This window comes from Moschus berezovskii, chromosome 28 (assembly GCF_049115385.1).
Source record: "Moschus berezovskii isolate FMDL1 chromosome 28, NW_MosBer_1.0, whole genome shotgun sequence".
NCBI classification, from domain to species: Eukaryota; Metazoa; Chordata; class Mammalia; order Artiodactyla; family Moschidae; genus Moschus; species Moschus berezovskii.
Genome location: NC_142487.1, coordinates 7,584,873 through 7,600,902, shown reverse-complemented (window position 1 = coordinate 7,600,902; position 16,030 = coordinate 7,584,873). Strand labels below are relative to the sequence as shown.

Genomic DNA, 16,030 nt, shown 5'->3' with positions numbered 1-16,030 from the left:
CACTTCATGTAAACCTAATTGTTTCCTCAAAGCCCCACCTCCTAATACCATCACATAGGAGCTTAGGGCTTTACCATAATTTTGGAGGGCCAACAAACATTCACTCCATAATAAGTTGATCAATCCTAAAAGATGATGGTGTTCAAGTGCTGAGCTCAATATGCCAGCAAATTTGGAAAACTCAGCAGTGGCCACAGGACTAGAAAATGTCAGTTTTCATTCCAATCCCAAAGAATGTTCAAACTACTGCACAACTGCACTCATCTCACACACTAGCAAAGTAATACTCAAAATTCTGCAAGCCAAGCTTCAACAGTACATGAACCATGAACTTCTAGATGTTCAAGCTGGATTTAGAAAAGGCAGAGGAACCAGAGATCAAATTGCCAACATCTGTTGGATCATCGAAAAAGCAAGAGAGTTCCAGAAGAACATCTACTTCTGCTTTATTGACTATGCCAAAGCCTTTGACTGTGTGGATCACAACAAACTATGGAAAAATCTTCAAGAGATGGGAGTACCAGACCACCTGACCTGCCTCTTGAGAAATCAGTATGCAGGTCAAGAAGCAACAGTTAGAACCAGACGTGGAACAACAGACTGGTTCCAAATTGGGAAAAGAGTACATCAAGGCTGTATATTGTCACCCTGCTTATTTAACTTATATGCAGCGCACATCACATGAAATGCTGGGCTGGAAGAGGCAAAGGCTGGAATCAAGATTGCCAGGAGAAATATCAATAGCTCAGATATGCAGATGACACCACCGTTATGGCAGAAAATGAAGACAAACCAAAGAGCCTCTTGATGAAGGTGAAAGAGTGAAAAAGCTGGCTTAAAACTCAACATTCAAAAAATTAAGATCACAGCATCTGGTCCCATCAATTCATGGCAAATAGATGCTGAAACAATGGAAACAGTGACAGACTTTATTTTCTTGGGCTCCAAAATCACTGCAGATGGTGACTGCAGCCATGAAATTAAAAGATGCTCGCTCCTTGGTCAAAAGTGTTGGTCCAAAGCTATGACCAACCTAGACAGCATATTAAAAAGCAGAGACATTACTTTGCCAACAAAAGTCTGTCTAGTCAAGGATATGGTTTTTCCAGTAGTCAGGTATGGATGTGAGAGTTGGACTATAAAGAAAGCTGAGTGTTGAAGAATTAATGCTTTTGAACTGTGGTGTTGGAGAATACTCTTGAGAGTCCCTTGGACTACAGGGAGATCAAACCAGTCTATCCTAAAGGAAATCAATCCTGAATATTCATTGAAAGAATTGATGCTGAAGCTGATGCTCTGTTACTTTGGCCACCTGATGCGAAGAACTGATTCATCAGAAAAGACCCGGATACTGGAAAAGATTGAAGGAGGGAGGAGAAGGGGATTTCAGAGGATGAGATGGTTGGATGGCATCACTGACTCGATGAACATGAGTTTGAGCAAGGTCCAGGAGTTGGTGATGGACAGGGAAGCCTGGCATGCTGCAGTCCATGGGATTGCAAGAGCTGAACACATCTGAGCGACTGAACTGAAAGAAAATCAACCCTGAATATTCACTGGAAGGACTGATGCTGAAGCTGAAGTGCCAATACTTCGGCCACCTGATGTGAAGACCTGACTCATTGGAAAAGACCATGATGCTGGGAAAGATTGAGGGCAGAAGGAGAAGGGGGCGACAAAGGATGAAATGGTTAAATGGCATCACCTACTCAATATACATGAATCTGAGCAAACTCCGGGAGATGGTGAAGTACAGGGAAGCCTGCTGTGCTGCAGTTCATGGGGTTGTAAAGAGTCAGACATGACTTACAACAAAGTTGATTTTTGTATATGGTATCAATTATAGATCAAGTGTATTTTTTTTGCATATGAATATCCAAGTGTTCTAATCCATTTTTTAGAAAGACACTGTTTCTCCATTGAATTACCTTTGTAACTTGTCCAGAATTATTTGACTATATTTGTGTGGGCCCGTTTTTGGGCTCATTATTTCATTCATCTTATCTTTCCACTTATTGATGACACAGCTATATGGAAAGTCTTAAAATCAAGGCGTGGAAGTCCTTCAACTTTGTTTTTCTTTTAAAATTGATTTGGTTATTATAGTTCCTTTGCCTTTCCATATAAATTTTAGAATCAGCTTGCCCATATGTACATAAAATCTGCTGAGATTTTGGTTGGAATTTTGTGAAATCTGTGTTGTTTAGTTTCCAATTATTTGAAGATCACCTACATATCTTTCTTTTATTTATTTCTAGTTTAATTTTGTTATGGTCAGAAAAATAAGTTTTCTATGGCTTCAATTGTTTTAAACTAGGTGAGGTTTGATTTTGAGACAGAGCATTGTCTGTCTTGGTGAAGCTTGTGTATCTGCTCTTTTCAGGTGAAGTTCTTTATCAGTGTCATTTTGATAGGGTTGGTTGATGACGTTGTTCATTTTTCTCTTTTCTAGTTGATAGTCAGCATACTTGGTCTATGAAGAATGTTGAAGCCTCTAGCACAAAACTCAATTTTTCCATTTCACCTTTTGATTTATCACTTTCTCTTCATGTATTGTGCTGCTCTCTTATTAGGCACAAATACATTTAAGATTGTTGCATTTTCTTGGTGATTTGTCTCTTTTATCATTAAGTCGTGTCCCTCTTTATCTCTGGTAATTTTTCTTACTCTGAAGACTGTTTTGACTGATAGTCATGTAGTCACGTCAACTTTCCTTTGAGTACTGCTTGCATGGTACAGTTGATTCTCATTATTCACAGATTTCATATTTATAAGTTTTCCTACTCACTAAAAGCTATTAGTAAAACACATCAAATGAAATCAGTGTTCACAGCACTTTTTCTGTGTCATTCAAAGACATGTATGGAGTGGCAAAAAAATGTGAGTTGCTTGACATACATATTCCTAGCTGAGGTTGAACAAGGCAGTGGTTTGTTGTTTTATTTCAGTTCTCATGCTGTAAACAAATGTGCTTTTTGTGTTCTATTTAGTTTTTTACACGTTTGTGCTTCGTGTGTGTGTGTGTATGTGATTTCACTGTTTAAGGTGGCCCTCAGTTGTAATGCTGAGGTGTTGTCTAATGTCCTAAGTGTAATAAAGTTGTGATGTGTCTTGTGGAGAAGGAATTTATTATATAAGCTCCATTCAAACATCAGTTATAGTGCGGTTAGCTTTGAGATCAATATTAGTAAGTCAACATCATGTATTAAATAAGGTGTCATTGGGAATTCCCTGACAGTCCACTGGTTAAGACTTCTACTGCAGGGGCACGAGTTCCAACCTTGGTTGGGAACTAAGATCCAATACTCTGTATGGGGGTGCCAAAACATAAAAAAAAAAAAAAAAGAAGCAAATAATAAAGTGTTTTTAAACAGAAACATAAATAAAACAAAGTTATATATTGATCAGTTGGTAACAGTGTTGTGACCAGAGGTTTGCAGGAACCTAATCCTGTGTTTTCCTTGGGAGCATTAGTTCCATATTTGCTAATTCATTGTTTGCAGTGACTTCATAGGATATAACTACAGTAAATAATGAGAATTATCTGTATATTATTGTCCATCCCTTTACTTTAATACCTTTGTCATTGCGTCCACTGTGGGTGTCTTATAGACAGCATATTGTTGGGTCTTGCTTTTTAATCACATGTAGTGCTTTAAAGGTGGTAAGTTAGCTACTGACTGCCGAGATGTCTTTGTTGTATAATTACTGCATTTTCTAATTCCCCATCATCATTTAAAATTTAACAGTATTTCATCAATTGAAAATTTTTACTGTTATAGTTCTAGAAATTTTAATAAGCACAGATAAACAAAAAGAAAATAAACATCACAATATTACCCAGAAGCAACTGTTAATATTTTATATATAACTTCTCAGACATTGCCTCTGTAACTACATCTCCCACTTTTTTCAGCAAAAAAGTTATCGTGACATGCCTGTTATCTTTGGACATGACTATTTACACGATGTACCGTTATCTTTTCATGCCATTCAGTTGTCTTCTGCACGTCATTTTTAAAAGAGGCATAGAGCAAAGTTGTCATTGTTCCCATTTTTACAGATGGTAAAAGTGAGGTGCAGAATGCTTGACCAATTTTAGGTTTCAGAACCAAGATTTGATGTCAAATGCACTTATTTCTGTACACAATATCTTTTAAAAATACATTGCACACTAGAATTAGAGACAAAAGAAAACAGATAAAACCGGTCTGCTTTGAGGAGAATCTCTGTGTCCTGAGCATCTCTTCTGCCAAGTTAGAGGACACGAGGTACTCTTTCAACCACCCTGAAACAGGCTCCGTCATTTCACACTTGCTGGATTCTTCATCTTCTCCTGGCAGCTGTCAGTAATGGAGAGTGAAGCAGTAGACAGCTGCTGCTGCTAAGTCACTTCAGTCGTATCCGACTCTGTGTGACCCCATAGACGGAAGCCCACCAGGCTCCCCCTTCCCTGGGATTCTCCAGGCAAGAACACTGGAGTGGGCTGCCATTTCCTTCTCCAATGTGTGAAAGTGAAAAGTGAAAGTGAAGTCGCTCAGTCATGTCCGACCCTTAGCGACCCCATGGACTGCAGCCCACCAGGCTCCTCCATCCATGGGATTTTCCAGGCAAGAGTACTGGAGTGGCTTGCTATTGCCTTCTCCGAGTAGACAGCTAGAACTGGCAAAAGATGACCTAGAGAGCAAAAAATCTAACAGATTTACACAGGGCCTTATCATCTCTAAAGTATTTATATTAACTAATCGCTATATGCAAGACATTCCTTGGGTTGAGAATAAATGGCACTGGGTTAAGTATAGTCTCTCCTCCTCTATACCACTCATGAGAATATATCAGTTATTTGATAGCAATTCAAATGTGAGGCAAATTAGTTGCTGCAGAAGCTTGGGTTTGGGGACCTATGGGCCTGGACACAAATAGCTCACCTCTGCCTTGTTCACACTTAGTGGCACTGGCTAAGGCATGTTATCTTGCTGATTTGTTCACTTGTTAACTGAAGGTCAGACTATCTGTTTTCCAGAGTGGTGATGAAGGTGAAATTGAAGTGCCTGGCTGACAGGGGGTGGAACAGTAGCCATTACTGACATCATTGTTTTAAAAGGCAATGACTAAGAATGTGTATTTTTTAAAAAATATTTTATTTATTTATTTATATGGGTGTACTAGGTCTTAATTACAGCATGTGGGATCTAGTTCCCTGTCCAGGAGTCAAACCTGGGCTCCCCCTGCATTGGGAGCATGGAGTCTTAGCCACTGGATCACCAGGGATGTCCCAAGAATGTGTATTTTATACACTTATGCATGTATATGATTTCACAATTGGATCCTCAGTCTTGGGGAGCTATAGAGTTGATTCCCTCTGTGCAAGAAGACTGCCTTCCTGGTTCACCGTGTCACCTGGATAAAGGTTATGAAACTTTGAAGTGAAATGCTCTGACAAGCTGAACTGATGGTAAAGCAGATGTCAGAGAGCATCCTGGGATGAATAAGTTATGAATCACGGAAAGTTGCTGTTCAGAGGCGCGCAGCTGCGTACTTGAAAGCAGATGGCTGTCTTGCTGATCTGAATGATTCTAATTGTCTCTAAAATTAAATCTGAATGATGCTTTTCTGGTAAAGGTATACTTTAATATTTGGTGTATTTTTCATGTTTAACTGCTACTTAGGGTAAATTGATATTTTGGGATTTGAGGTATTGATTCACATTCTTTATGCCTTTTTTTTTTTCCCTTGGAGGCTTAAGTTCCCTTTTTGTGATTGTATGTCTTTGGTCACACACACATCCTTAGATACTCTTCTTTGCACATTATCATTATTTATAAAGAACATTGTCCTTCATAAATCTTGTTAGGCATGAGACAGGAAGGGGGCAGGGTACAACCTTTTCAAGAATGACATAGCCCAAGGACATGACATAAAGTGATTAGGCCCAACTATGTCCAAGATGGTGGACTTCCAGTAGACCTTAAGCCTCGGTATGTGGAATATATTCAGATTATGAATGTATCTGAACACATCTCATAAACTATGTTTGAATGATCTCTTTGGTATTTAGAGAAGAGGCCTTCATAGAGTCCACATCTGTGTTGTGTTGTCTGATAGAAGTTGTTCATTTTTCTTTCCATGGAATTTATTTCTAATGTTCTTGTGTAATTTTTGTTTGTCTTCCCATGTAAATTTTACTTTGTTTCAGAAATAAAAAGTGAAATCCAGTCTTTCTTGCAGTATAGTAGATGAGATTTTGATCACCCCTAGCCAGGGAATTTGGAATGAAGTGCCCTATAGACTTAATTGCAATCTGACTCATGCTTCAGAATAAATTATTTCACCACCAATCAGGCCATGCTGTACAAATCCATACGTAATAGTTGTTTTGCTCTAAAATTAACTTAAGTCAAGAAGGACAACATTTAAAGCTTCATTATGTGTTCTTTCTTGTGCCTTTGGGGCCCTGATAGCAGGGTGGAGCTCAAGACCCAGAGAATGGGATTCAGGAAAAAGAACAGGCAGATCAGCTCTCCCTCCCAGTACCTTAGAGCAGAGCTCTTAGTGAGAGTCATTGCCTCCTGGCCTGGGGAGAGAGGCCTTTAGTAGCCTTAGTGGGAATGGAGCTGGGATGTTGAGAATGCCAAGGTTGGTGTGTGTGTGTGGGGGGGGGGGGTGGGAGATAAATACTTTAGGTATTGCATATATTTATGCAATCTGTTAGATCTTCCCTGGTGGCTCAGATGATAAAGAATCTGCCTGCAGTGCAGGAGACCTGGGTTTCATCCTTGGGTCAGGAAGATTCCCTGGAGGAGGAAATGGCAACCCACTCTAGTATGCTTGCCTAGAGAATTCCATGGACAGAGGAGCCTGGCAGGCTACAGTCCATGGGGTGGTAAAAGAGTCAGACATGGTGGAGTGATGAAACAACAACAGCAGCATTCATATGTACTTCTGACCAGAACAGTGGAAACACTGCACAAAACTTACTGAACTGTCTTTATTTCACTTCATGATATGCTCATGTTCTACCAACATTGACCTTATGCTCCTGATGACTTAGGAGGGCCTGATAAAAAGGAAATAAGGATCATCCTGTTTTTCCTTCTCCTTCTGTGTTGTTGTTTTCAGCTTAGGTTGTTGGCTAATACAGGGGAACCTACCAGAACGAGAAAGAATATGATCGGGTCCCTTGGTCATGCACATTTCGTAGACATCACTGCCTTCTTCCTGGGTTCCAAGCAGGCTGTGGTTCTAACAGCAAGTGTGGCTGCCCCCCACAATCCCTCCCTGTATTGTAGACAAAACACAGTAGTCCTTGCTTGGGGGCCTTGCATCTCACTGAATTCATACATATCACGTGTACGTGCTCAGTTGTGTCTGACTTTGTACGACCCTATGGACTGTAGCCTGCCAGGCTCTTCTCTGGAGTGGGTTGCCATTTCCTCCTCCAGGGGATCTTCCAGACCCAGGGATTGAACCCACATCTCTCTTACATCTCCTGCATTAGTAAGTGGGTTCTTTACCACTTACGCCACCTGGCAATACATATCATTATCTGTTGCAATTCTGTGCTCACGGGGCATCATTGAAGCTACACAGACATGCGTATGGGGTGGCTGAGAATGATGTGCTGCGTGGATCTCCTCTGGGCAGGTCTCTCATCCAACTTCACTTTTAGAACTCAAGTTCATTGATACGATTGTTAAGATTTCAAGGCGGCAACAGCAGGGAATTAAATCCAGCGTAGGAGCCTTCTGAAGGTGGGGCTCCATGTGACTGCATCAGTCACATGCCCGTGAAGCTGGCCCTGGCTGCTGGCATATCTCCTGGCTTGAGGCTAGGGATGCCCTGAACATTGTGCAGTAGCCAGTCCTGCCCCCCATCAAAGGCACTGCTGGAAAGGTTGGTCTTCTGTGTCTGAAGAGCATCTGAGGTCTGCACACAGCGCCAGTTCTCTGTCTGTGGAGCTGTTCCCCTGGTGGTCTCTGCTCCGAGATCCTCCGTGTCATGGTCACTTCATGGGAGACCGCCGCTTTCTGCTCGCCCTGCAGTCGTCGGGCCCCTCTCTGCTTTGTCTGAGCAGGCAGTTCTGCTTATTGCTCTTTGCTGTCATCTTGCTGATGAGGACAGGTTCTCCAACGTGGACCTCGACGGCTTCTGGATGTGGTGCATGGCCCTCAGGGTCTCAGTAGGCAGTGCCCCCCTTGAAAGGGAACCCTCAGGGGCACTGCTTCTCCCTCAGGGCAGGACAGTGAGCCGCGGTGGCCCTCCAGAGCCTGGCCCATCTCGTGCATTGGTTCCCGGGCTGTCCTGGCCAGGCCACGTACCAGGGTCCACAGCACTATTGTGACTTTCGTGCACATCACAAAGTTGGGAAAAAATGTCCATGGGCGAAGAGCTGGCTTAGGCAGCCAGAGAACGTAGGGCAGGGAGCAGAGAGCAGGTGTGGAATGAACTGGGGGTCGGGGTCAGGGGGTGCAGTGGGGAGGGCAGTGGGAAGGGAGGCTCCAGGGCAAGTGCTCCAAGTATTTTTCTTGGCTTGTCTTCCTGTAGCAGGATGTGTGCAGCAGGAGGGGGGCGGGTGTGAGCAAAGGTCCCAGACAGCCCAGAATCAATCCTCCACCCCTTTTCTGGTTGTTATCCCATTTCGAGGTCTCTAACCATGCACAGAAGATGGCAGGGGTGGGGATGATGGCAAAGAAGGGCCAGTCTGGACAGGTGCTCACATGGCAGTTGCCGCTGACCGCCCTCCATGTGGTCCAGGGCTTAATGATTGCTCTGTGCTCCCAGCATTCAAGACCATTCTCTGAAGCTTCTTTCTGAATTCCCAGAGCTTGAAAAAAAAGTCGTAGTGAAAATGTGAGTTGTTCAGTCGTGTCTGACGCTTTGTGACCCAGTGGACTGTAGCCCGCCAGCCTCCTCTGTCCATGGAATTCTTCAGACAAGAATATTGGAGTGGGTCATTCCAATATTTGGAATTCTCTTCCCAGTTGTCATTCCCTTCTCCTGGGTATCCTCCTGACCCAGGAATCGAACCCAGGTCTCCCACATTGCAGGCAGATTCTTTACTCCCTGAGCCACCAGGCTAGTCCCTGAACTTGGTTCTTGTTAATTATTTATGAGGCAAACACTCTGTGCCAGACCTGGGCTCCTGTAAAACAGACATGACCCACAGAGACTAGAAAAATAACTACCCAGTGTCTTGACTCTGTTTTTTCCATCAAAGGAAAGGACATGATTTTATTCCAATTAGAATATAACCAAAGTCAGCCCCTCATTTCTGTTTTGGCTCACAATCGAGTCGCCAGCTGCTTTTGTTGGTCTTTCATGTCACTGATGGCTGATTATCTTTTTGGATGTGGGGAAAATGTCAGTATCTTGAATCAATGATTTGGAAAACAAAAAATATGCAGAAGTTGAGGCAGCTACACAATAAAATGCAGCACACACCAGAAAACACCTACTATGCTCCATAATGTGATATTTTAAAAACTTTTGGCAGCAGGAAACAATAGAGGCCGCGCGCAGAGCGAGCGCCCGCAGGCTCCCCGCCCTTCCCTCAATGCTCAGCCCTGGGATCCCCGCCGGCTTGCCTACCAGCCATGGCAGACAAGGAAGCAACCTTTGATGACGCAGTAGAAGAACGTGTGATCAACGAAGAATACAAAATATGGAAAAAGAACACCCCTTTTCTTTACGATTTGGTGATGACCCATGCTCTGGAGTGGCCTAGCCTAACTGCACAGCGGCTTCCAGATGTAACCAGACCAGAAGGGAAAGATTTCAGTATTCATCGACTTGTCCTGGGGACACACACGTCAGATGAACAAAACCACCTTGTGATAGCCAGTGTGCAGCTCCCTAATGATGATGTTCAGTTTGATGCTTCACACTACGACAGTGAAAAAGGAGAATTTGGAGGTTTTGGCTCGGTTAGTGGAAAAATTGAAATAGAAATAAAGATCAACCATGAAGGAGAGGTAAGCAGGGCACGCTATATGCCCCAGAACCCTTGCATCATTGCAACAAAGACTCCACCCAGTGATGTCCTTGTTTTTGACTATACAAAACATCCTTTTAAACCAGACCCTTCTGGAGAGTGCAACCCAGACTTGCGTCTCCATGGACATCAGAAGGAAGGCTATGGGCTTTCTTGGAATCCTAATCTCAGTGGGCACTTACTGAGAGCTTCAGATGACCACACCATCTGCCTGTGGGACATAAGTGCTGTTCAAAAGGAAGGGAAAGTTGTGGATGCGAAGACCATCTTCACAGGGCACATGGCAGTAGTAGAGGATGTCTCCTGGCATCTGCTCCATGAGTCCCTCTTTGGGTCGGTTGCTGATGATCAGAAACTCATGATCTGGGATACTCGTTCTAACAATACTTCCAAACCAAGCCACTCAGTTGATGCTCACACTGCTGAAGTGAACTGCCATTCTTTCAATCCTTATAGTGAGTTCATTCTTGCCACAGGATCAGCTGACAAGACTGTTGCCCTGTGGGATCTGAGAAATCTGAAACTTAAGTTGCATTGCTTTGAATCACATAAGGATGAAATATTCCAGGTTCAGTGGTCGCCTCACAATGAGACTATTTTGGCTTCCAGTGGTACTGATCGTAGACTGAATGTCTGGGATTTAAGTAAAATTGGAGAGGAACAATCCCCAGAAGATGCAGAAGATGGGCCACCAGAGTTGTTGTTTATTCATGGTGGTCACACTGCGAAGATATCTGATTTTTCCTGGAATCCCAACGAACCTAGGGTGATTTGTTCTGTATCAGAAGACAATATCATGCAAGTGTGGCAAATGGCTGAGAATATTTATAATGATGAAGACCCTGAAGGAAGCGTGGATCCAGAAGGAGAAGGATCTTAGGTCATGTCTGCACTTGTGATTTTTAGACTCCCCTTTTTTTCCTCTCAACTCTGAGATTGATTTAACACTGGTTTTGAGACACAGACTTTGTTTGGTTATCCCTCTATAATAAGTTCTATCAACAATGTTATTAGTCCAAACAGAAGGTGTTTTCTAAATATTAACTGGGAGCTTCTTGATTCAGCAAAGCCACAGACTTATATTTAAATTTTCTTTAGGAATTTTCTAGTAACAGAGGTCTAAAAGTAGCCACAAAAAGGGGAATATTGTGTGTGGTTATTTTTCTTCTTATGCTGTATCCCCAAGTTTTTCAGACTCATTTAAGTAAAGACTAGAGTGAGTAAGAAATAGAGCTAAGTGAGGTAGGTGTCTGAGCCATGAAGTATAAATACTACAAGATGTTGTTTTTATTCAGGAAATAGGGGAGATTCAAGTCATACAAATTCCTACACGCCGAACTTTCCAGGATGCACATTTCCTTACAAAGACCGGTTTCCTCTCAGTTTCTTCAGTTAAGTCAAAACAATGTGTTCCTCCTTCCCCATATATTTTTGCTTGTTAGTGTATTTCTTGAGCTGTTTTCATATTATTTCTTTCCTTTCTGTGAAATGGTTTTTTAAAAAACTTGGGACCACCAAGTTGTAAAGATGTATGTTTTTACCTGACAGTTATACCACAGGTAGACTGTCCAGTTAAGTTGAGAAGAGTGAATCAATAGCTTGTATTTGTTTTTAAAATTAAATTAATCCAGGATAAGAGTTGCTTTTATTTTTCTTTTTAAGGACTTAGTCCTTGACCACTAGTTTGATACCATCTCTATTTTGGGTGACCTGTTTCACCAGCAGGCCTGTTACTCTCCTTGACTAACTGTGTAAGTGCTTATAATGGAATAAATTGCTTTTCTACATTAAAAAAAAAATAAAAACTTTTGTTTAATTCTACAAAAGGCTTTCAGTGATTGTGTTCGTTACATCTGAAGGAAATTCACATGTATTATACAGCAGTGTCTGGTCAGTCAAAGCAAGTTCTGGGGAGAGGATCTGAGCATTTCCATGGTTAGTAGTAATTAATATGGTTTTCTTAGGCTCTTTATTTTGCATGTTACAGTGTCCACTTGCAGGATTTCAATGATTAAATGATTTTTAACCAGTTGTGAAAGGAAATAATCCTCATGCATTAGAACTCAGAAAATATTTAAGTAAGACTTTTCACCAGATCTTTTGTCCTTCTGCAAAGTATCTGATTATGCTATAAACGTTCAAACAAGAAGTGTGTTATCTACATTCCATCTCTATTTTCTTCCATCTTGACTTTTTTCTTCATTGGCAGGACCCTGATCTTCACAATTAACATGAAGGAGGGAGTTTTATAGATTTGGTATAAATGAATTGAGTCAGGCACCTTAGAAATTGCTTCTCCAGGCAGTAAGAATTCAATTTCTTACATTCTTGTAAAGTACCAACAGAAAGAGACCAAGGAAAACTCTTTTCTGATGGAAATTTTCCCCCCCAAAAACGTTTTTTATTCAGACATTTTTATGAATTGTCTTAGCCTTTGGTAACATGATTTCTTGGAGGAAAATATCGATACATATAATTATATTAAAATTATGTAAAATATATTAAATAATTTGGTCTGTGAAGTATCACAAGGAATAAATAGGGCTATGAATCAAGGACTAATCATTCTATCAATAATTACTTATTAAGTAAGTATACAGTATAGTCAGAGCCCAGTTTATGGAGCCAGGCTGCCTTGGTTTGAATCTGCTTACAAGCTGTATGATATTGGGCAATTTACATAGTCTTTTTTTTGGCTTGTTTCCTCATGTGTAAAGAATGATAAAACATGACCAACCTTATTCTAGTTATTACTACTGCATCACAAGCCACCACAAAACGTAGTGGCTTTAGCAACAGGACACTAGTCATTTGGGTCATGAATCTTCAATTTAGGGATGGGCAGTTGGCAGAGATAGCTTGTCTCTGCTCCACTGCATCAGCTCGGTGGGATGACAAGTATCTGAAGCCGTGTGCACTTCCATCAACTGATGGCTGATGCTGGCTGTCACCTGAGATTCTACCTGGGTGCTATTGGTTGGAACACCTCTATGTGGCCTTCCCACATTGCCTGACCTCCTGTACACTGTGGAGGCTGGATCCACGGTGAACATCCCAAGGGAGGAAAAATCCATGTGGATGTGGTACTGCCTATCCTTAGAAGCCAAGCCATCCCTTCTCCCATATTCTGTTCATTGAGACCTTCCCAAATGCTCAGACAAGGTCAAGGGGACGGGAACAGAATCCATCTCTTGATGAGGGATGGCAAGGTTCTGAAGAACACAGGAGACCAGAGATATGGTTGTGGTCATTTTGGGAAAACACAACCTTTAACTTGCTGATGTGGTTTTTGTGAGTCAGTTCATAAATAAAATGTTTAGTACATATGAAGCAGTAAGCACATGTGCTGTTGTTATTGCAGAGCATGTAAAATGTGCTAAGGGGATTGTATAAATTCTTTGGTTAGAAAGACAGAGAACTCTGCAGTTATCAGTTGTCCCTAATTTTGACATAAAGGGAACCGAGGGTTAGAGGCTAACTTGCCCAGCCCTACAGTGAAAGAACTGAGGTCACGAGACCAAAGTTGTGAGTGCTTGTTATTTCAGGTCAGACTCTGGAAACTTACAGAGCTGGCAATCATGGAAATAGACCTCTAAATAATTAATTAAGACAAGAAATGAATGCTGTCTCTAGAGAGCTTTGGAATGAAAGGCCTGATTATAGAAGGAATAGCTCTTTTCTCTATCTTGTAGTGTACTTGTGTTCAGTTGCAAAATTGGTTTTTCTGCTTTTATTTTGTGGTTGATAGGATCAGATGAAATTCTGCCAAACTGCTAATACCACTTATTTTGCCACATAATGCATACAAGGCAGTAGTTTTGTTAAAAATCATAATATTTTAAAAAATATCCCGAATGTGTGAGGGCTTGCCACTCTCATATACAAATAGCTATAACCATACGAGGAGACGGTACCCGAAGAAGTGGGCAGATGAGAAGTGCATGGCGCAGTCCAGGTCTTCAGGTGGCAGGAGGGAGCTGGGATGTGGTGGGGGGCGGCCCTTGTTCATTTCAGAAACCTTTACCTCCCACCCCAGGGCCCAGCGAGCCCCAGCCCAAACCCACTCCCACAGGCTGAGATGCTGATGTGAGACTGCAGGAGGGAGTCTTGCTACCTTGGACCAGTTCTTTGAAAATAAAGTTTCTCTTCTTAATGACGCCTCTGTGATCATCATTATGTTGGCACAGCTTGGCCAGTGCTCTCCCTAGAAAAAGCCCATTTCCATTGGTCTTGGCTAAACTAATGCTTATTGAGTCGTCCTTCTGGAAACTTGGGGCAAAACAGGGTCTGTCTGCTGGCGCCCAAAGGCAGATTTGACATTTTCTCGATATAAAATTTCAGTGGTTACAGTTACTAAAACTTCAGGCCAGTATGAGATTGAGGTGCTGCAGGCGAAGAGTAACTTACTTGCTCTGCATAGGCTGTAATAGTAGGTCCCTGGTGGCTCAGAGGTTAAAGCTTCTGCCTCCAATGAGGGAGACCCGGGTTCAATCCCTGGGTCGGGAAGATCCCCTGGAGAAGGAAACGGTAACCCACTCCAGTATCCTTGCCTGGAGAATCCCATGGATGGAGAAGCCTGGTAGGCTACAGTCCACGGGGTCGCATATAGTCGGACACGACTGAGCGACGGAACAGAACAGAATATGAATATGTTTTAATGAGGGAGGACTCATTGGGTTGGGGGCAGGGAAAGAAATGGTGGTCTCCTCTACAGTCTGCAGTGCCTGAGGCCCTACCTTTCTTCCTGGCTGTAGGAGAAACAGCGCTACTTCCTGCAGGTAGAGGAACAAAGGAGAAAATTCACGAAACGTGCTCACTGTGTCAGGAACGTGGCAGGTGTCCGGTACAGGTTACCTCGAGGCAGCCGCAGTGGCAGCAGTATCAAAGGCTGGCAGAGAGCACTTCAGGCAGGGGAAATATGAAAGAAGGCAACATGGGAAAAGTAAATGTAAATCTAACACCAGCTGGACTGTAAGGGAAATGTTTTCAGTGGGCATTGGTGAAAAGTAAAATATTTAAGGTAGAACCAGGACAATGTCATCAAACTCAAGATATTGTCATATGGTTATTACTAATAAACTCCTGTTATATGAAGTGGCAATGGTTTATGAGACTACCCTGTAGAACATCACTTCTGTTGTAAAGTCAATTGTTATAGACTCTTGATGGGATGAGGTTGCCCGGTATTTCTGCAAAATTAATCATATTGATACGGGAGACACTGATGCTCACCTGGACAATAGCAACTTCTCCTTCATCTGGGTAAGAGTCCTGTTTTTGTCCTGGTTTCAACCTTTCATCCATGCAGTTCAGGTAGCCTATAACCATCTAGGCTATAATGGTAGTTCTGTTCTTGTTGCCAATGATTGGTTCAGGGTGGAAAAGGAAGAAGGCATCTAGTAAAAAGTTCCCAGCTCTTGAAAATAGCTACATTCTGCCTCTGGAGATTGCTTTATGAAGTTGTGATGCCTGGATCTACTGCAGCCATATTGTGGACATGAGGGAGAGATTAGCCATCATTTTATTGCTATTTTCATTGGCTTAGTTTTTCCTGGGGAGAGATGCATGCCATCATCTCTCCATTTTTTATACTGGATGAATGTATCTTGCTGTTGTTTTTTTTTTCACAATCTGCCTGTGTTAAACCCTACTTCTTATTTCTGTTCCATAATAGTGTCGGTTCCAATCCCAGAGTCTCTTTGCTCTCTTGGGCTGACTGAGTCCCACTTTCCTGGCAGTCCTCTTATAGTATATTTTAGAATGTGGCTTTTTCCCCATTTCCTCTGTCTGTTCAATCTCATATGCTTTTCTTCCAGAAATTTGTGAAGGTCTGTCTTCATTGGTGTCCTCTGTTCCATTTTCTCTTCTTTTTGTGGTTGTGGGTTTATTCTTTTTCACATTTTTATGCCTTGGAAGGTACACAGGCTAATGCTTGGGCTTAGTGGATCCATTTGGTTACTTCTTTTGTAAATTGCTTATTATAGTTCCATTATTTTTGTTTTAATATTGCTCCTTTCAAGGATTAAACAGTGAGAAGTC

The 16,030-nt window shown here is 42.1% G+C and overlaps 1 protein-coding gene and 1 pseudogene across 3 annotated transcripts in view; both read left to right on the top strand.

The window, feature by feature from the left end:
- AKAIN1 (A-kinase anchor inhibitor 1) overlaps positions 1–16,030 on the top strand; it is a 53,773-nt gene that overhangs the window by 23,904 nt on the left and 13,839 nt on the right. The window lies entirely within an intron of this gene.
- Positions 9,105–11,319, top strand: LOC129549768 (histone-binding protein RBBP4 pseudogene; annotated as a pseudogene).